Source organism: Bombina bombina, chromosome 9 (genome assembly GCF_027579735.1).
Source record: "Bombina bombina isolate aBomBom1 chromosome 9, aBomBom1.pri, whole genome shotgun sequence".
Classification (NCBI taxonomy): domain Eukaryota; kingdom Metazoa; phylum Chordata; class Amphibia; order Anura; family Bombinatoridae; genus Bombina; species Bombina bombina.
In genome coordinates, this window is record NC_069507.1 from 239,752,671 (window position 1) to 239,773,901 (window position 21,231).

At 41.5% G+C, this 21,231-nt stretch overlaps 1 protein-coding gene across 2 annotated transcripts in view; it reads right to left on the reverse strand.

Annotated features, from left to right (window-relative positions):
* Positions 1–21,231, reverse strand: part of VTI1A (vesicle transport through interaction with t-SNAREs 1A) — an 854,126-nt gene that overhangs the window by 607,858 nt on the left and 225,037 nt on the right. The window lies entirely within an intron of this gene.

Here is a 21,231-nt window from a genome sequence, read left to right on the forward strand (position 1 = left end):
CGGCGTTACAATATCACGCACCTCCCGAGCGGGAGATGCAGGTACTGACACGTGAGGCAAGTTAGTCGGCATAACTTCCCCCTCGTTGTTTGGTGAATGATGTTCAATTTGTACAGATTGACTTTTATTTAAAGTAGCATCAATGCAATTAGTACATAAATTTCTATTGGGCTCCACCTTGGCTTTTGCACATATAGCACAGAGATATTCCTCTGAGTCAGACATGTTTAACAAACTAGCAATTAAACTAGCAAGCTTGGAAATACTTTTCAACTCAATTTACAAGTAATATGAAAAACGCACTGTGCCTTTAAGAAGCACAGAAAAAAACTATGACAGTTGAATAACAATGAACCGGAGAAATTATAAAAACCATATTTTTCCCGGTAAAGGCATAAATTTAGCAAAGGATTGCCCCCATTAGCAATGGATAACTAACCCTTAATAGCAGAAAAAAATGTACAAAATATAAACGTTTTTTATCACAGTCAAAGCACAATCTCACAGGTCTGCTGTGAGTGATTACCTCCCTCAAAATAATTTTTGAAGACCCTTGAGCTCTGTAGAGACGATCCGGATCATGCAGGGAGAGAAACAGACTTGTGACTGAATTTCTGATGCGTAGCAAAAGCGCCAAAATAGGCCCCTCCCCCTCACACACAGCAGTGAGGGAAGTTCAGTAAACTGTCTTAAATTAAAATAAACGACAGCCAAGTGGAAAAACAGTGCCCAAAATAATTTTTCACCCAGTACCTCAGATAATTAAACGATTTAACATGCCAGCAAAACGTTTAAAATCAAATAACATGAAATGTCATTAAACAGCCTGTTGCTAGACGTTCCCACTGCAAGTTAGGCTAAAAGTTATATGCATATAGTATTATCCCAGTGAAGTGCCATTCCCCAGAATACTGAAGTGTAAACATATATACATAACAGCCTGATACCAGTTGCTACTACTGCATTTAAGGCTGAACTTACATTATATCGGTATTGGCAGTATTTTCTCAGTCAATTCCATTCCTCAGAAAATAATATACTGCAACATACCTCTTTGCAGGTGAACCTGCCCGCTGTCCCCTGATCTGAAGTTTACCTCACTCCTCAGAATGGCCGAGAACAGCAAAATGAATCTTAGCTACGCCGGCTAAAATCATCCAAAAACTCAGGTAGATTCTTCTTCAAATTCTACCTGAGAAGGAACAACACACTCCGGTGCTGTTTTAAAATAACAAACTTTTGATTGAAGATATAAAAAACTAAGTATAATCACCACAGTCCTCTCACACATCCTATCTATTAGTTGGGTGCAAGAGAATGACTGGGTGTGACGTAGAGGGGAGGAGCTATATAGCAGCTCTGCTTGGGTGATCCTCTTGCACTTCCTGTTGGGGAGGAGTTAATATCCCAGAAGTAATGATGACCCGTGGACTGACTACACTTAACAGGAGAAAAAAGTTTAAGCTTGTGAAATACTGGTCCTTAGAACAAAAGCTCATTGGATGATAATTAAAACTACAACACCTCTAATGGTGGAAGGTGATTTTAGTGATGATTTAGGAAGAAATACAGGTATGTACTAGGGAAATACAGTGGCGTCACTAGGGGGGGGCGGGCCGCACCCGGGTGACACCAAAAAAAAAAAATTTTTTTTTTTTTTTAAATTTTATTGAAATTCAAAGAAATACAATGTGGAGATGCATAGATTTTTTTTATTAGAGGGGCTGGCATTTGTGAACATTGGTGGGACTGGGGAAGTTGTAGACACACAATTTTTTTGCCCCTTGAGCCAGTGCTGCAATTTAAACAAATAGTTTTCCCGGCTGCTTTTGCTTGTTCGTACTTTGCTTCTCCCCTGCCCAATTTCGCTATGAATGTTGTGGGCATGCCATGGGGCTTGCAAAGTTGCGCTGCTAGCCTAAACCTGCCTGCCTATCTGTGCTCACTGCTCAGTGACATGTGGAGCAGTGGAGTCACTCACTGCTGTGCTGTCTCTCTAAACGGGAACTGGCAAATCATGAGGGGATGCCTGGCACCTGACCGCATGACTGTTTGACACTGTCTTTAAAGTGAAGGAGCCACGTATGATGCCCACCAAACCATTACGGTTATGGTACACTAAGTGCACACTGAACAGGTAGGAGGGCGGGCGGGGGTCTGGGGGTGGGCAGAGTGCAGAGGTGATTGGCCATAAGAAGCGGTAGGCACGCGGCCCGGGGCTGTGCACTGACAGGCTTGGAACAGAGTCAGAGAGCAGAATTTTCATAGTTTGCGCCTAAACCTTTTCTTTAGTGATTTATTTTTAGAGTGCTCTGTTTATCTTTCATTTGATGCTCTGCTGAGCCAGAGAGCAGCTCTAGGCATGCGCTTTATAATTAATGCAGTGCAGTTTACATATTTTGTAAGTGTGTGTCTGAGTTTTTGTGTGTGTGTGTGTCTCAGTTTTTTTGTGTGTGTGTGTCTGAGTGTGTTTCCGAGTGTTTGTGTGTGCATCTGAGTATGTTTTTAAGTGTGTCTGAGTGTTTGTATGTGTGTGTGCCGGTGTGTTTGTGTGTGTCTGCTTTCTGGGGGGGGTGACACCATAACTTACCGCACCGGGTGACACCAACCCTAGTGACGCCACTGGGGAAATACAGTGATTGTTCATAGATTATGTACAGAGAAATCCTAGGGGGTGGTGCTGGAGTTCCTATACAAATCCATTCTTCACTGTAGCAACCCTAATTCCAAAAAAGTGTCAACATGTAAATCATTTGTAAGGTAGTCAGCTTTACAGGACCACTGCTGTATCCACAACAAGGAGAATGGTAAATGAGGGGAAAGGGATAATTAGATAAGGAAAATTAGAATCTATAGAAGGAAATGATTAACCACCACTGCAACCCTCTGTGCGACTATTATTGTTATAATGATGACTGGAGTTGTGTAAGTGCACACCTACCTAATATACTCAAAAGAAATCCAATAGTTAAAGGGAAATGAAACCCAAATGCTTTCTTTCATGATTCCGACAGAGCATATATTTTAAACACTTTTCCAATTTACTTATATTATCAATTTTTTTTTTTCTCTTGGTATTCTTTATTGAAGAAAGAGCAATGCATTACTGGGAGCTAGCTGAACACATCTACAAGCCAATAAAAAGAAGCATATATGTTAGGCCACTAATCAGCAGCTAGCTCCCAGCTCCTGAGTCTTCCAAGGAATGCTCTTCAACAAAGGATGCCAATAGAACTAAGTAACTTAGAATAGAAGCAAAATAGAAAGTAAATTGGAATGTTGTTTCAATTGTATTCTCTAACCCTTTAAGGTTAGAAAACCAAAAAATAAATTGCCTTCATCATGAGCTGTACACTGCCCTTTTCTTAATTAAGCAAAATTTATGCTTAACTGATAAATTTCCGAATACGGTGAGTCCACGACGTCCTCGATTACTGATGGGAATATCACTCCTGGACAGCAGGAAGCAAAGAGCACCACAGCCAAGCTGTTAAGTATCACTCCCCTTCCCACAAACCCCAGCCATTTGACCAAAGGTAAATGGAGAAAGAGAACACAAAGGTGCAGAGGTGCCTGAGGTTTAATATAAAATTAACTGTCTTAAATAAAGGGTGGGGCTCGTGGACTCACCATATCCGGGAAGAAATACATTTATCAGGTAGGCATAAATTTTGTTTTCTTTCCTAAGATATGGTGAGTCCACAACATCCTCAATTACTGTTAGGAACCAATACCCAAACTAGAGGACACAAATGACCAGGGAGGGAGAACAAGAGAGGTAGACCTAAACAGAAGGCACCACCGCTTGCAGAACCTTTCTCCCAAAAGATTCCTCAGCCGAGGCAAAAGTATCAAACTTGTAAAATTTGGAAAAAGTGTGTAGAGGGGACCAAGTTGCAGCCTTGCAAATCTGTTCCACAGAAGCCTCATTTTTGAAGGCCCAAGAGGAGGAAACAGCCCTCATGGAATTAGCTATAATTCTCTCAGGAGGCTGCTGACCAGACGTCTCATAAGCCAAACAAATTATACTTCTCAACCAGAGAGAAAGAGAAGTAGCAGTAGCTTTCTGACCTTTACGTTTACCAGAGAAACAAACAAACAGGTCTGAAGACTAGCAAAAATCCTTAGTCACCTGTAATTAGAATTTCAAAGCACGCACAATGAGGCCAATCTATCAAGCTCCAAATGGAGCTTGAAGGGCCGTGTTTCTGGCGAGTCTTTAGACTCGCCAGAAACAGCAGTTATGACGCAGCGGTCTAAAGACCGCTGCTCCATAACCCTGCCACCTGCTCTCAAGAGGCGGACAGGAATCGCCACAATTCAACCCGATCGAGTACGTTCGGGTTGATTGACACCTCCCTGCTGGCGGCCAATCTGCAGGGGGCGGCGTTGCACCAGCAGCTCTTGTGAGCTGCTGGTGCAATGCAGAATAATAAACCTTTAATAAATTGGCCTCATTGTCTAAGTTGTGCAATAAACGTTCCTTATGAGAAGGATTAGGACATAAAGAAGGAACAACAATTTCCTGATTAATATTTTTTATCTGAAACCACTTTAGGAAGAAAACCTTCGTACGAAGAACCACTTTATCAGCATGAAAGATAAGATAAGGCGAATCACACTGCAAAGCCGAGAGTTCCAAAACTCTCCACGCAGAAGAAATAGCAAACAGAAACAAAACCTTCCAAGATAATAACTTAATATCTATGGAATGAAAAAGCTCAAACAGAGTCTGCTGCTAAACTTTAAGAACAAGGTTAAGGCTCCAAGGAGGAGCAACAGATTTAAACACTGAGTACTGACTGATAATCGCTAGACCTTAGCCCCTTAATGACCGAGGACGTGCAGGGTACGTCCTCTTAAAAAAGTCACTTAACGACCAAGGACGTACCCTGCACGTCCTCGGTTTGGAAAGCAGCTGGAAGCGATCCTGATCACTTCCAGCTGATTTCCGGTTATTGCAGGATGCCTCGATATTGAGGCATCCTGCAATAACATTTTTTACCCCTCCGGTGCAGAGAGAGCCACTCTGTGGCCCTCTCTGCACCGGACATCGATGGCCGCATTCGTTGGTGGGTGGGAGCTGAAGTGGGAGGTGGGTGGGCGGCCATCGATGGCTTCTTAGTGAGAGAGGGGGGCGGGATCGGTTGCGGTATCGCCGGGGGCGCGCACGGGTGCGCGCGCGTGCACGGGGGGTGGCGGGCGGGCGCGTGCACGGGGCGGGAGCGGGTGGGAACCGCTACACTACAGAAAAAAGGTACAAGTTGATTGTCAAAAAATATATAATAAACTTATTTTTTTTAAAACATCTAAGGGATCAGGAAGGGGTGGGGGGTTGGTATTGGGGGGGGGAAGCTACACTACAGAAAAGGGACATTTTTTTAATATATAACAGCATATTTTTCACTAAAATGGGTACTGGCAGACAGCTGCCAGTACCCAAGATGGCGCACATTAAGTCAGAGGGGGAGGGTTAGAGAGCTGTTTGGTGGGGGATCAGTGAGGTTGGGGGCTAATGGGGATCCTACACATAAGCATATGTAAATATGCTAAAAAAAAATGCACAAAAAAGCCAAAATTCTCCTTTTATTTTAGTACTGGCAGAGTTTCTGCCAGTACTTAAGATGGCGGGGACATTTGTGGGGTAGGGGAGGGAAGAGAGATGTTTGGGAGGGATCAGGGGGTCTGATGTTTCAGGTGGGAGGCTGATCTCTGCACTAAAGCTAAAATTAACCCTGCAAGCTCCCTACAAGCTACCTAATTAACCCCTTCACTGCTAGCCATAATACACGTGTGATGCGCAGCACCATTTAGCAGCATTCTAATTACCAAAAAGCAACGCCAAAGTCATATATGTCTGCTATTTCTGAACAAAGGGGATCCCAGAGAAGCATTTACAACCATTTGTGCCATAATTGCACAAGCTGTTTGTAAATGATTTCAGTGAGAAACCTAAAATTGTGAAAAATGTAACATTTTTTTTAATTTGATCGCATTTGGCGGTGAAATGGTGGCATGAAATATACCAAAATGGGCCTAGATCAATACTTGGGGTTGTCTACTACACTACACTAAAGCTAAAAATACCCCAAAAAGCTCCTTACATGCTTCCTAATTAACCCCTTCACTGCTGGGCATAATACACGTGTGGTGGGCAGTGGCATTTAGCGGCCTTCTAATTACCAAAAAGCAAAGCCAAAGCCATATATGTCTGCTATTTCTGAACAAAGGGGATCCCAGAGAAGAATTTACAACCATTTATGCCATAATTGCACAAGCAGTTTGTAAATAATTTCAGTGAGAAACTGAAAGTTTGTGAAAAAATTTGTGAAAAAGTGAACGATTTTTTGTATTTGATCGCATTTGGCGGTGAAATGGTGGCATGAAATATACCAAAATGGGCCTAGATCAATACTTTGGGATGTCTTCTAAAAAAAAATATATACATGTCAATGGATATTCAGGGATTCCTGAAAGATATCAGTGTTCTAATGTAACTAGCGCTAATTTTGAAAAGAAATGGTTTGAAAATAGCAAAGTGCTACTTGTATTTATGGCCCTATAAGTTACAAAAAAAGCAAAGAAGATGTAAACATTGGGTATTTCTAAACTCAGGACAAAATTTAGAAACTATTTAGCATGGATGTTTTTTGGTGGTTGTAGATATGTAACAGATTTTGGGGTTCAAAGTTAGAAAAAGTGTGTTTTTTTCCATTTTTCCTCATATTTTATAAATTATTTTATAGTAAATGATAAGATATGATGAAAATAATGGTATTTTTAGAAAGTCCATTTAATGGCGAGAAAAACGGTATATAATATGTGTGGGTACAGTAAATGAGTAAGAGGGAAATTACAGCTAAACACAAACACTGCAGAAATGTAAAAATAGCCTTGGTCCCAAACGAACAGAAAATGGAAAAGTGCTCTGGTCACTAAGGGGTTAGTGGAGAAAAGACAACATTCTAGTAATCAAAACTCTACTCCAAGAGTAATGCTTTGATTCACACCAAAGAAGGTATTTACGCCATACCGTATGGTAAGTCTTTCTAGTAACAGGCTTGTGAGCCTGAATCAAGGTCTCAATGACTCAGAAAAGCCACGCTTAGACAAAACTAAGCGTTCGATCTCCAAGCAGTCAGCTTCAGAGAAACGAGATTTGGATGAAGGAATGGACCCTGAGTTAGAAGGTCCTTCTTCAGAGGTAACCTCCAAGGAGGAAGGGATGACATCCTATCTAGGTCCGCATACCAGATCCTGCGAGGCCACGCAGGGGCTATTAGAATTATTGATGCTCTCTCCTGCTTTATACAAGCAATGACTCGTGGAAGGAGAGCAAACGGAGGAAACAGGTAAGCCAGACCGAAATCTCAAGGAACCACCAGAGCATCTATCAGGATGGCCTGCGGATCTCTTGACCTTGAACCGTACCTTGAAAGCTTGGCGTTCTGCCGAGACAACATCAGATCCAACTCCGGCATCCCCCCACTTGAGGGTTAACCTGGAGAACACCTCCGAATGGAGAGCCCACTCCCCGGGATGAAATGTCTGTTTGCTCAAGAAGTCCGCTTCCCAGTTGTCCACTCCTGGAATGTGGATGGCGGAAAGCCAGCAATTGTGAGCTTACACCCACTGAACAATCCGAGCCATCTCCTTCATGGCTAAGGAACTCCGCTTTCCTCCCTGGTGGTTGATGTAAGCCACTGAGGTGATATTGTATGACTGGAATCTGATAAACTGGGCAAAGGACAACTGAGGCCAAGCCATCAGAGCATTTTAAATAGCTCACAACACCAAGATGTTTATGGGGAGAGCAGACTCCTCCTAAATCCATAGTCCTTGCGCCTTCAACGAATCCCAGACTGCTCCCCAGCCCAGCAGGCTGGCATCCGTGGTTACAATCACCCAGGAAGGTCTCCGGAAGCATGTGCCCTGAGACAGATGCTCCTAAGAAAGCCACCACGGGAGAGAGTCTCTCTATCTCCATGTGAGAGTTTGCTTGTTGAAAAGATGACGCCTGAACCAATATGTCGTCAAGGTAGGGTGCCACTGCAATTCCCTGAGACCTGCAATTCCCTGAGACCTGATCACAGCCAAGAGAGCCCCCAGAATCTTTGAGAAAATTCTGGGAGCTGTGGCAAGGTGAAGCAGAAGAGCCACAAACTGAAAGTGATTGTCCAGAAAGGCAAATCTCAGAAATTTGTGATGATCCCTGTGAATGGGAACATAAAGGTATGCATCCTTCAGGTCTATGGTCGTCATGAACTGACCCTCTTGCACTAAAGGAAGAATGGAACAGATAGTTTCCATCTTGAAGAACGATACTCTGAGAAACTTGTTTAGACACATCAGGTCTAGAATAGGTCGGAAAGTTCCCTCTTTCTTGGGAACAACGAACAGATTGGAATAGAAACCTAGACCTCCCAGGGAAGACAGATTCTGTACACATTTCAAGAATGCCTCACTTTTTATCTGGTCTGCAGATAATCTTGAGAAGTGGAACCTGCCCCTGGGAGGAAAAGTCTTGAATTCTAGTTTGTAACCCTGAGATACTATGTCCACAGCCCAAGGATCTGGGACATCACGTATCCATGCTTGAAAGAACTGAGAAAGTCTGCCCCCCACTTGATCCAATCCCGGATCGGGGGCAAACCCTTCATGCTGATTTGGATTCAGCTACGGGTTTCTTTGATTGCTTCCCCTTTTTCCAAGACTGATTGGGTCTCCAAGAGGACTTGGACTGTTCCTGCTTGGAAGAAGAAGGGGAAGACTTTCCTCTGAAGTTACGAAAGTAATGAAAATTACTCAGACGTCCTTTATGTCTATTCTTCTTATCTTGATGTAGGAAAGACAATTTTACACCCGTAATATCAGAAATTATTTCTGCCAGACCAGGTCCAAACAAGGTCTTACCCCTGTAAGGAATCGCTAGAAGCTTTACTTTAGAGGAAACATCAGCTGACCAAGACTTCAGTCACAAAGCCCTTCGGGCTAGCACCACAAAGTCAGAAGACTTAGATCCCAGTCTAATAACCTGAATAACAGCATCAGAAATAAAGAAATTGGCTATTTATTCTATCTAGGATTTCATCCAGGGGAGTCTCTACCTGAAGAAAATCAGATAGGGCATCAAACCAGTAGGATGCAGCGCTTGTCACAGTGGCAATACACACAGCAGGTTGCCATAGGAGGCCCTGATGAACATATATCCTTTTCAAATAGGCCTCCAGCTTTTCATCCATTGGGTCCTTAAAGGAACAGCTATCCTCAATAGAATAGTAGTTCTCTTAGCCAGAGTAGAAATGGCCCCTTCTACTTTAGGTACAGTGTGCCATGGCTCTTTAACAGAGTCAGTGACAGGAAACATCTTTTTAAAAATAGGAGACCTAATTTATTTCAATACTTTTTACTTTGAATTTTTTTACACTCTCTATTGCCACATCTAACATAATTCCCCCCGCTAAGTGTCACCTTTTTTATACATATGATTACATAATCACACCATTTTTATCACACAGGATGATACTCATCTCCCCATCCACAAAGAGCACCCTTCACCACTTATACAACATTCCTCTTTATTCATATAATCAAACAGTCTATATCACATGAAGATAACTTTGAAATTCAGATAATTAAATCAGTTTATAACATTCTTGTAAAACCCACACATTCAGGCTATACTATAAATAGATTACACAAAAGTAAGACATTAAACTCGAAATCAGATAAATAATCCGCTAACAATATTCTTGCAAGTCTCATCCATTTAGGTTATACTATAAATCTATCAATCTACATATGAGCTTCTTTATTATTATTATTATGACTCACTACAAGATGATAACCCGAACCCCCTTCTCTGAAACATTAACATATATTGATTCAGAACAGTCCGTTCCCATGATGTCGTCACAAAAGGGGGAGGAACTAATAGACTAAGCATCATAAATAGAGGCCAAGAGCATTACGCCCGCAATAACCTTTGAAAAAGCTGTGCAAGACGGCGAAACATGTTAGGGACTTGGTGAGGAGTCAATGGGAACTCCTGTGTTTTAAATTGCCACCTTACTTATTTTGTTAAATATCACAAGATAATGAATTTACTTATTCAGGGTACAAATAGTTTTTGCTGGGCACTAAAACTGCTGTGTTGGGGGTTAATCGAGAGATACTATCAGTCAATAACTATACTTAACTTACCTGACACATAATCATATTGTTGGGAGAAATCCTATTCACTATTATATTATATTTTGTTGTTTTAAGTTGACTATGTCAATTATAAACTAAATCTACTATATACTATCGGCGCATAGTCAGATTGCTGGGTGAAATCTATTTACTATATGATTATATACTGTATATTAGTAATAGTAACGACACCATGCAGGGTTATTGATTTAAGCTGATTGACAAACAAGCTATATATACCAAAACAGAGGGGACAAATATACGAGAAATATAACTGACAGGCATGTTATACCTAGCAAGTACCATTAAGATGCCAGTTTACCTATAACAGACCAGGGCTTTAACGGCTAGCCACGCCATATTGTGCATATACTTTATTCTATTTGACAATTGATTGAAATGTGTATTAAATGACAATTATACATGTGAGGAGAGTGGTGACCATCCAGTCATAGAGCGGAGTTAAGGCGGACAGTTGCGTTGAACTAGACAAGTGGCACTTAAGCGCAAAGTTAACAAATAACAAACCAGAGACCTAGTTGTACACCATAAATAACAAATCGAAGGTCCAGTTGCTAGTCATATCGTATTGTACTGCAAACGCATCCTAGTTAACTTCAAGTACACACAAAGGCAAACACTATTACAGTCTAAGCCCATATGTGCTACTCACGTTGTACCAAAAACGCAACCTATTTAGAAATGAACCCTATCCACATATAACGTCAGACACAAATACGTTGAATTATATATAGACTGGTGATTCGCCAATCATATACCTGCTCAATTCACAATCACATCAAACTATTTGGATGAATATGTTCCTCTCAACTTGATATATTTTCATCTCTAAACTTATGAGATTAAATCCATCGATCGGTGTAAGGGTGATTGCTGTAACTTTAAGCATTCATTCCTATTGCCTTATACACACGCCAAATAAATAGCAACATTGTCTTCGTCTGTAAACAACTAGACCCTTTAGTTGCTAGTTAACATTGTATCAATACTGGCATCTCTCTTATCACTAATCTAATGAGGATCTTATAAATCCTCTACCAGATACGTATATAAAGCGACAACCTCTGTTATTATTAACATAGTCAACACTGGTATTAAAAACAACATCTGAGCAATTTTGCTCAATAATGTTCAGCTATTTATCTGAACATATTTCCTATCTCTACTTTTGATCCTCTTTGTGTCAATACCTCAGCATCATCATTGCTGCACGAAATTTCTGATACAGTGATTATTACAAAACTAGTTATGGGTGTGTGTTTTTAAGAATAGTTTCGCTTTAATTTTAACATTATACTACTTAAAGGATTGCTAACTTTTGTTACTTATATGCAAAACTGAACATATATTTTAAATAACAATTAGTACACAAAGCTAATCTACCTTATTGTGTGTTGAAACAAAGCTCCATTTATTACTAAAAGCGAGTTTTATTTCATCCGCATGACATCACTTCAGTCAGCTCTCAAATATGGGCAGTACACGGTATAACACACTCACCAATCGGATGGCGAGTATTGCATCAAACTACGCACGCGATGTGCATTGATAATATGTTTATTTCAATGTATACTTTTGAAATATGATCAATTAATCCTTGACTACAGTGCCCCTTTAATAAAAGTTATATTTTAATAGATTCATCTCCACCCTCTTTTCTCTTTCTGAGATTTGGAACCCAAGATACCCACTTATACCTATATAAGTATCATACTTTGTGATCACACATACACTAGAGACTTTTGAGTGCTATATGTGTATTCTATCATAGGAGGTTCTTTTACCTCCCAAGTGTTCTCTAAGTTCTTCCAATAAACAGCACCACCTTGCTCATAATATATTTTTTATAGATATTAAGCTACTCAGATATTTAAGCTATAATAAGTTGCAACAAATTTTATTTGTTGTGCCATTGGTTACTTGCTGTTTCTCTCAGAAGTAAAAGGTATCCCTGGCTTCTCCCATTCCTGTGTAATAATCTCTATAGCATGGTCAGGAACTGGAAATACCTCCGAGGAGGACGAAACATTAAAATAACTATTACGTTTACTTGATTTCTTAGGAATGACAACAGCAGGGGTGTCAGAGTCATTCAGAGTAGCCAACACCTCCTTTAACAGTACACAAAGGTGTTCAAGCTTAAATCTGAAGGATACAACTTCAGCATCAGAAGAAGGCATTGCACTGTCCCATTCTGAGATTTTGCCTTCAGAGGCTACCAACTTATCTTCCTCATCAGATTTATGAGGGAGGGCAACTTGGGTAGCAAGAACAGGATCAGAAACCTTACTATCTGAATCTCTAATTTTCCTCTTGCATTTTCCTTTTAACATAAGAAAAGGCAGCTAATGCCACAGATATCGCTGACCATACCTGGGCAGCAATTTCTGCTTGCAAATAAACACCACCAGACGACTGAGAGGAACCGCAGGGCACTGCATGTGACACCATTGAAGCTTGGAACGAAACAGGAGAATGCTGTGGCAATGCCTGAACAGCATCATCCTGAGAGACGTTGCGCTCAGCATAGCAAATTTTTCCTTTAGACTGCAATGTTCTCAACACATGAAGAACAAAATTGCATAGGCGCAACAATTTGTGCCTCTAAACACAATAGGCACAGATTCATAAGAGCAGACTCTTGCTCCATGTCAGACATGCTTTAAAAATATATACAATAAAGAAACAAGTTATGCGATACTGTTCTTTTAAGAAACTGTGTACAAAAAACCAAGGAGGTCTAAATTCTTTATAATTCAAAAAGAATCCTAAGCAATGGTATTGGAATATCTTAAACTGATATATTGCAAATAAAGATACAGTCAAATAAACTCAGGACCTCCACACCTCAGCCATAACTGAGGCGCTCCCCTGCACTCTTGCTCCTGCGACTATAAAGAATGGAGCTGAGATGGAGAATACTGAATGTGGAACTCCGATCTGTAAAGCACCGACACCACTCTGGACACAGAGGCAAGGAACGTCACGTGATCAGCGTCATAATCTGCGTCCCAGGAGGCGTGAAAATCACAAAAGACCGCCTCTTCTAGATACTCTGTGGAGTCTTGTTCTAAAGACTTCCCCCAGCATGAGGCTCACGCGGCAAAACCCATGGTCTGATCGCAACAGTTAGCAATCTCCTCTGGCGTTCTTTCTAGCTCGTCAGCTAGATGTAAAATGTAAATCTAGTGCCGAAAGCAGTAAATGTACACAACACACTTGATCTTTCAAAAAGTCCCAGTGTGCCCCAAAATAAGTGCAGAGACAAGAAAAGTTAATCCCTTACTCTCCTAAGGGAGTTAACCCCGTCTCATCAAACAAAACCCCTGCCCTAAAATAAACCCAATCTAGGGAATATTGTGTCCCAATAAAATTATGCAGGGCTTTGTAAAAAGGGATCTTCTTTTCCTTTAAGTGCATGATTTCCCCACCTAGAAGACAGAGGCACTTACCTGCTAATCCGCTGTCCGGCAGGAAGACAGCTCCAAGGCATGACAGGACACATCTTCCTCACAAAGGCCTGTGGGAAAAGAAAGAACAGAGTAAACCTACTCTGGCTTTCTATACTAGGGCAGCAAATTGTTCGGAAAATGCAGCAAGGACCACCTTACAAGTTCCTAACAGCTTTAAAGCCACCACTACCCTACTGCAGAGAATAACGTAGAGTACGGCTAGACCCTAAAATCTTGCTTGAAGCGCAGGAACCCAATTATCTTTAGATCCCAAAACTTTTACCTCCTCCATGCATCAAGGCAAAGAGAATGACTGGGGTTTGTGGGAAGGGGAGTGATACTTAACAGCTTGGCTGTGGTGCTCTTTGCCTCCTCCTGCTGGCCAGGAGTGATATTCCCAACAGTAATTAAGGATGTCGTGGACTTCCCATATTTTAGGAAAGAAACATATTTAGCTATTGCTTGAACGTTCAGTCATGATACATAGTGAGCTCATTATTAAAAAACAAACAAAAACTTAGTAAGAAAGTTCATCCCAAACAGATACGAAAGACAAAATGTGAGCTTCATATCCCTTTAAAGATAATTCCTTACTAGTCATGTACTAGAAATTACTTGAAATTACAGGTGTGTTTGTGTGATATCACTCACAGTGTGCATCACTAACACTATCAAGATAAACAATGTACACATTTAGTTTTTTGTGGCCCCAAATGCAAAGGGCTGTGACTCATGAGTTCTGCAGACACCCTAGATGAGCATCACAGTACTGCACAAATGATGCTGTTCCTAGGGCATTATATAAAGGCATCTAGATGCGGTGGGACATCATGGAACACACTTATATGATATTTACTCATTGCATGTGCTTTTGATATTGTCTTAACTTGGAAATGCTTGTAGTTCTTCAATAGAAATCATTTTTTAATGCTACTTTTGTTCCAATGTGCAAATGGGAGACAACACTGTTTCCTTACATAATATGCAAGCTTGGTCTTCAAACAGAACAAGTACAAAAAGCTGCATTTCTCAAAGCCCAAGCGTGGTAAGTTTTGCAGTTGATGTAAGTTGTACAGAGTCGTGACCTGCTGTGAAATCAAGCTGTGGAAATACTGTGGCACCCAACAAAGTAAAGTCTGTCAATATTATGAACATCAGGCAAACTCCGAAATACTCAGTCTGCAAAAAAAATCAAAGTCTAAAAAGACACAATCTGTATGAAGTGTAAATTAAAAAAATAAAACCACAGGCAATCCAATGGATAGACAACAGTGTGCACATTCCTTCTCACAAATGACTAATAAAATCCTCATTGATAGCATAATGCTTAATGTCAGCACAGTAACAACTCACACCTGGCTACAAAATGAAGTGTAAAATGAATACTTCATTCCTAATATGTTATTTGAATTGTGAGTGCTGCCAAAGGTATAAATGTTTCATTTTACATATATTTAATAACGAGCACTGGTCTGGAAAGCACAACTCCTATGTAAGTTTTATTCCTCCGTTTCCTAAATATCACATTTTTTTCTTGTAATACACAGAGGCTCACCAATTTTTAAACAAGGAACCATAACTTAACACTATTTTACTTTCAGGGAAGAGGAACACTGAACTAATTTCCTTTCATTATGAGCAATTTACTTAAATCAGAAGTTGTATATATATACTCTAGGTCCTCTGCTCTTGGTAATATTGCACTGTATTACAATTGGATAGTGCAAATTGGATAGAAATGTGAATTTAAAAAAAACATAATTTATGCTTACCTGATAAATTCCTTTCTTCTGTAGTGTGATCAGTCCACGGGTCATCATTACTTCTGGGATATTAACTGCTCCCCTACAGGAAGTGCAAGAGGATTCACCCAGCAGAGCTGCATATAGCTCCTCCCCTCTACGTCACTCCCAGTCATTCGACCAAGGACCAACGAGAAAGGAAAAGCCAAGGGTGAAGTGGTGACTGGAGTATAAATTAAAAAATATTTACCTGCCTTAAAAACAGGGCGGGCCGTGGACTGATCACACTACAGAAGAAAGGAATTTATCAGGTAAGCATAAATTATGTTTTCTTCTGTTAAGTGTGATCAGTCCACGGGTCATCATTACTTCTGGGATACCAATACCAAAGCAAAAGTACACGGATGACGGGAGGGATAGGCAGGCTCTTTATACAGAAGGAACCACTGCCTGAAGAACCTTTCTCCCAAAAATAGCCTCCGATGAAGCAAAGGTGTCAAATTTGTAAAATTTGGAAAAAGTATGAAGCGAAGACCAAGTTGCAGCCTTGCAAATCTGTTCAACAGAGGCCTCATTCTTGAAGGCCCAAGTGGAAGCCACAGCTCTAGTAGAATGAGCTGTAATTCTTTCAGGGGGCTGCTGTCCAGCAGTCTCATAAGCTAAACGAATTATGCTACGAAGCCAAAAAGAAAGAGAGGTAGCGGAAGCTTTTTGACCTCTCCTCTGCCCAGAGTAAATGACAAACAGAGAAGACGTTTGTCGGAATTCCTTAGTTGCCTGCAAGTAAAATTTTAGAGCCCGGACTACATCCAGGTTGTGCAGTAGACGTTCCTTCTTTGAAGAAGGATTTGGGCATAAAGAAGGAACAACAATCTCTTGATTGATATTCCTGTTAGTAACTACCTTAGGTAAGAACCCAGGTTTAGTACGCAGGACTACCTTATCCGAATGAAAAATCAAATAAGGAGAATCACAATGTAAGGCTGATAATTCAGAGACTCTTCGAGCCGAGGAAATAGCCATTAAAAATAGAACTTTCCAAGATAACAACTTTATATCAATGGAATGAAGGGGTTCAAATGGAACGCCCTGTAAAACATTAAGAACAAGGTTTAAACTCCATGGTGGAGCAACAGTTTTAAACACAGGCTTAATCCTGGCCAAAGCCTGACAAAAAGCCTGGACGTCAGGAACTTCTGACAGACGTTTGTGTAACAGAATGGACAGAGCTGAGATCTGTCCCTTTAATGAACTAGCAGATAAACCCTTTTCTAAACCTTCTTGTAGAAAAGACAATATCCTAGGAATCCTAACCTTACTCCAAGAGTAACCTTTGGATTCACACCAATGTAGGAATTTACGCCATATCTTATGGTAAATCTTTCTGGTAACAGGTTTCCTAGTCTGTATTAAGGTACTAATAACTGACTCAGAAAACCCACGTCTTGATAAAATTAAGCGTTCAATTTCCAAGCAGTCAGCTTCAGAGAAGTTAGATTTTGATGTTTGAAGGGACCCTGTATCAGAAGGTCCTGTTTCAGAGGTAGAGACCAAGGCGGACAGGATGACATGTCCACCAGGTCTGCATACCAAGTCCTGCGTGGCCACGCAGGTGCTATTAGAATCACTGATGCTCTCTCTTGTTTGATTCTGGCTATCAATCGAGGAAGCAACGGGAAGGGTGGAAACACGTAAGCCATCCTGAAGTCCCAAGGTGCTGTCAGAGCATCTATCAGGACTGCTCCTGGATCCCTGGATCTGGACCCGTAACGACGAAGCTTGGCGTTCTGTCGAGACGCCATGAGATCTATCTCTGGTTTGCCCCAACGTCGAAGTATTTGGGCAAAGACCTCCGGAAGAAGTTCCCACTCCCCCGGATGAAAAGTCTGACGACTTAAGAAATCCGCCTCCCAGTTCTCCACTCCCGGGATGTGGATTGCTGACAGGTGGCAAGAGTGAGACTCTGCCCAGCGAATTATCTTTGATACTTCCATCATAGCTAGGGAGCTTCTTGTCCCTCCCTGATGGTTGATGTAAGCTACAGTCGTGATGTTGTCCGACTGAAACCTGATGAACCCCCGAGTTGTCAACTGGGGCCAAGCCAGGAGGGCATTGAGAACTGCTCTCAATTCCAGAATGTTTATTGGCAGGAGACTCTCCTCCTGACTCCATAGTCCCTGAGCCTTCAGGGAATTCCAGACGGCACCCCAACCTAGAAGGCTGGCGTCTGTTGTTACAATTGTCCAGTCTGGTCTGCTGAATGGCATCCCCCTGGACAGGTGTGGCCGAGAAAGCCACCATAGAAGAGAATTTCTGGTCTCTTGATCCAGATTCAGAGAAGGGGATAAGTCTGAGTAATCCCCATTCCACTGACCTAGCATGCACAGTTGCAGTGGTCTGAGGTGTAAGCGTGCAAAGGGTACTATGTCCATTGCCGCTACCATTAAGCCGATTACCTCCATACATTGAGCCACTGACGGGTGTTGAATGGAATGAAGAGTGCGGCAAGCACTTTGAAGTCTTGATAGCCTGTCCTCTGTCAGGTAAATCTTCATTTCTACAGAATCTATAAGAGTCCCCAGGAAGGGAACTCTTGTGAGTGGAACGAGTGAACTTTTCTTTTCGTTCACCTTCCATCCATGTGACCTTAGAAATGCCAGCACTAACTCTGTATGAGATTTGGCAGTTTGAAAGCTTGAAGCTTGTATCAGAATGTCGTCTAGGTATGGAGCTACCGAGATTCCCCGCGGTCTTAGTACCGCCAGAAGAGCACCTAGAACCTTTGTGAAGATTCTTGGCGCTGTAGCCAATCCGAATGGAAGAGCCACAAACTGGTAATGCCTGTCTAGGAAGGCAAACCTTAGGTACCGGTAATGATCTTTGTGAATCGGTATGTGCAGGTAAGCATCTTTTAAATCTACAGTGGTCATGTACTGACCCTCTTGGATCATAGGTAAAATTGTCCGAATAGTCTCCATCTTGAACGATGGAACTCTTAGGAATTTGTTTAGGATCTTTAAGTCCAGGATTGGTCTGAAAGTTCCCTCTTTTTTGGGAACCACAAACAGATTTGAGTAAAACCCCTGTCCCTGTTCCGATCGCGGAACTGGATGGATTACTCCCATTAACAAGAGCTCTTGTACGCAGCGTAGAAAAGCCTCTTTCTTTGTCTGGATTGTTGACAATCTTGACAGATGAAATCTCTCTCTTGGAGGAGAGTATTTGAAGTCCAGAAGGTATCCCTGAGATATTATCTCTAGCGCCCAGGGATCCTGAACATCTCTTGCCCAAGCCTGGGCGAAGAGAGAAAGTCTGCCCCCCACTAGATCCGATCCCGGATCGGGGGCCCTCAATTCATGCTGTTTTGGGGGCAGCAGCAGGTTTCCTAGTCTGCTTGCCCTTGTTCCAGGACTGGTTAGGTTTCCAGCCTTGTCTGTAGCGAGCAACAGCTCCTTCCTGTTTTGGTGCAGAGGAAGTTGATGCTGCTCCTGCTTTGAAATTACGAAAGGAACGAAAACTAGACTGTCTAGTCTTGGCTTTGGCTTTGTCCTGAGGCAGGGCATGGCCTTTAGCTCCTGTAATGTCAGCGATAATCTCTTTCAACCGGGGCCCGAATAAGGTCTGCCCTTTGAAAGGTATATTAAGCAATTTAGACTTAGAAGTAACATCAGCTGACCAGGATTTTAGCCACAGCGCCCTGCGTGCCTGAATGGCGAATCCTGAATTCTTCGCCGTAAGTTTAGTAAGATGTACTACGGCCTCCGAAATGAATGAATGAATTAGCTAGTTTAAGGACTCTAAGCCTGTCCGTAATGTCGTCCAGAGTAGCTGAACCAATGTTCTCTTCCAGAGACTCAATCCAGAATGCCGCTGCAGCCGTGATCGGCGCAATGCATGCAAGGGGTTGCAATATAAAACCTTGTTGAACAAACATTTTCTTAAGGTAACCCTCTAACTTTTTATCCATTGGATCTGAAAAAGCACAGCTATCCTCCACCGGGATAGTGGTACGCTTAGCTAAAGTAGAAACTGCTCCCTCCACCTTAGGGACCGTTTGCCATAAGTCCCTTGTGGTGGCGTCTATTGGAAACATTTTTCTAAATATCGGAGGGGATGAGAACGGCACACCGGGTCTATCCCACTCCTTAGTAACAATTTCAGTAAGTCTCTTAGGTATAGGAAAAACCTCAGTACTCGTCGGTACCGCAAAATATTTATCCAACCTACACATTTTCTCTGGTATTGCAACTGTGTTACAATCATTCAGAGCCGCTAACACCTCCCCTAGTAATACACGGAGGTTTTCCAGTTTAAATTTAAAATTTGAAATATCTGAATCCAGTCTGTTTGGATCAGAACCGTCACCCACAGAATGAAGTTCTCCGTCTTCATGTTCTGCCACCTGTGACGCAGTGTCTGACATGGCCCTAATATTATCAGCGCACTCTGTTCTCACCCCAGAGTGATCACGCTTACCTTTTAGTTCTGGTAATTTAGCCAAAACTTCAGTCATAACAGTAGCCATATCCTGTAATGTGATTTGTAATGGCCGCCCAGCTGTACTCGGCACTACAATATCACGCACCTCCCTCTGAGCGGGAGATGTAGGTACTGACACGTGAGGCAAGTTAGTCGGCATAACTCTCCCCTCGTTGTTTGGTGAAATTTGTTCAATTTGTACAGATTGATTTTTATTTAAAGTAGCATCAATACAGTTAGTACATAAATTTCTATTGGGCTCCACTTTGGCATTGCAACAAATGACACAGGTATCATCTTCTGAATCAGACATAGCAAATAAACTTGCAACTTGGAAATACAATTCAAATAGAATAATATTAAAACGTACTGTGCCTTTAAGAAGCACAGAAGATCTATGACAGTTAAAAATTAATAAATTGAAACAGTTATAGCCTCAATCCTTGTAAACAACACAACTTTAGCAAAGGTTTAATCCCATTAGCAAAGATAACAATTTCTGAAAGCAGGAAACAAATTACAGAATAAAAGTTTTTATTTCAGTCAAACTATAATTCTCACAGCTCTGCTGAGAGAAATTACCTCCCTCAAAATAAGTTTTGAAGACCCCTGAGCTCTGTAAAGATGAACCAGATCATGCAGGGAATACAATGAGTTGCTGACTGAAATATTTGATGCATAGTAAAAGCGCCCCTCCCCCACACACACAGCAGTGAGGGAGAACAGAAACTGACAGAAAAAACAGATTTAAGCAACTGCCAAGTGGAAAAATGGTGCCCAAACATTTATTCACTCAGTACCTCAGCAAATGAAAACGATTTTACATTCCAGCAAAAACGTTAAACATAATCTCTAGTTATTAAACAGCTTTATGTCTTTCTTACAGTGTAATTCTAGTGAAGTACCATTCTCCCAGAATACTGAAGTGTAAAGTATACATACATGACATTATATCGGTATGGCAGGATTTTCTCATCAATTCCATTGTCAGAAAATAAAAACTGCTACATACCTCTATGCAGATTCATCTGCCCGCTGTCCCCTGATCTGAAGTTTACCTCACTCCTCAGATGGCCGAGAACAGCAATATGATCTTAACTACTCCGGCTAAAATCATAGCAAAACTCTGGTAGATTCTTCCTCAAACTCTGCCAGAGAGGTAATAACACACTCCGGTGCTATTTTAAAATAACAAACTTTTGATTGAAGATATAAAACTAAGTATAATCACCATAGTCCTCTCACACGACCTATCTAGTTGCTGGGTGCAAGAGAATGACTGGGAGTGACGTAGAGGGGAGGAGCTATATGCAGCTCTGCTGGGTGAATCCTCTTGCACTTCC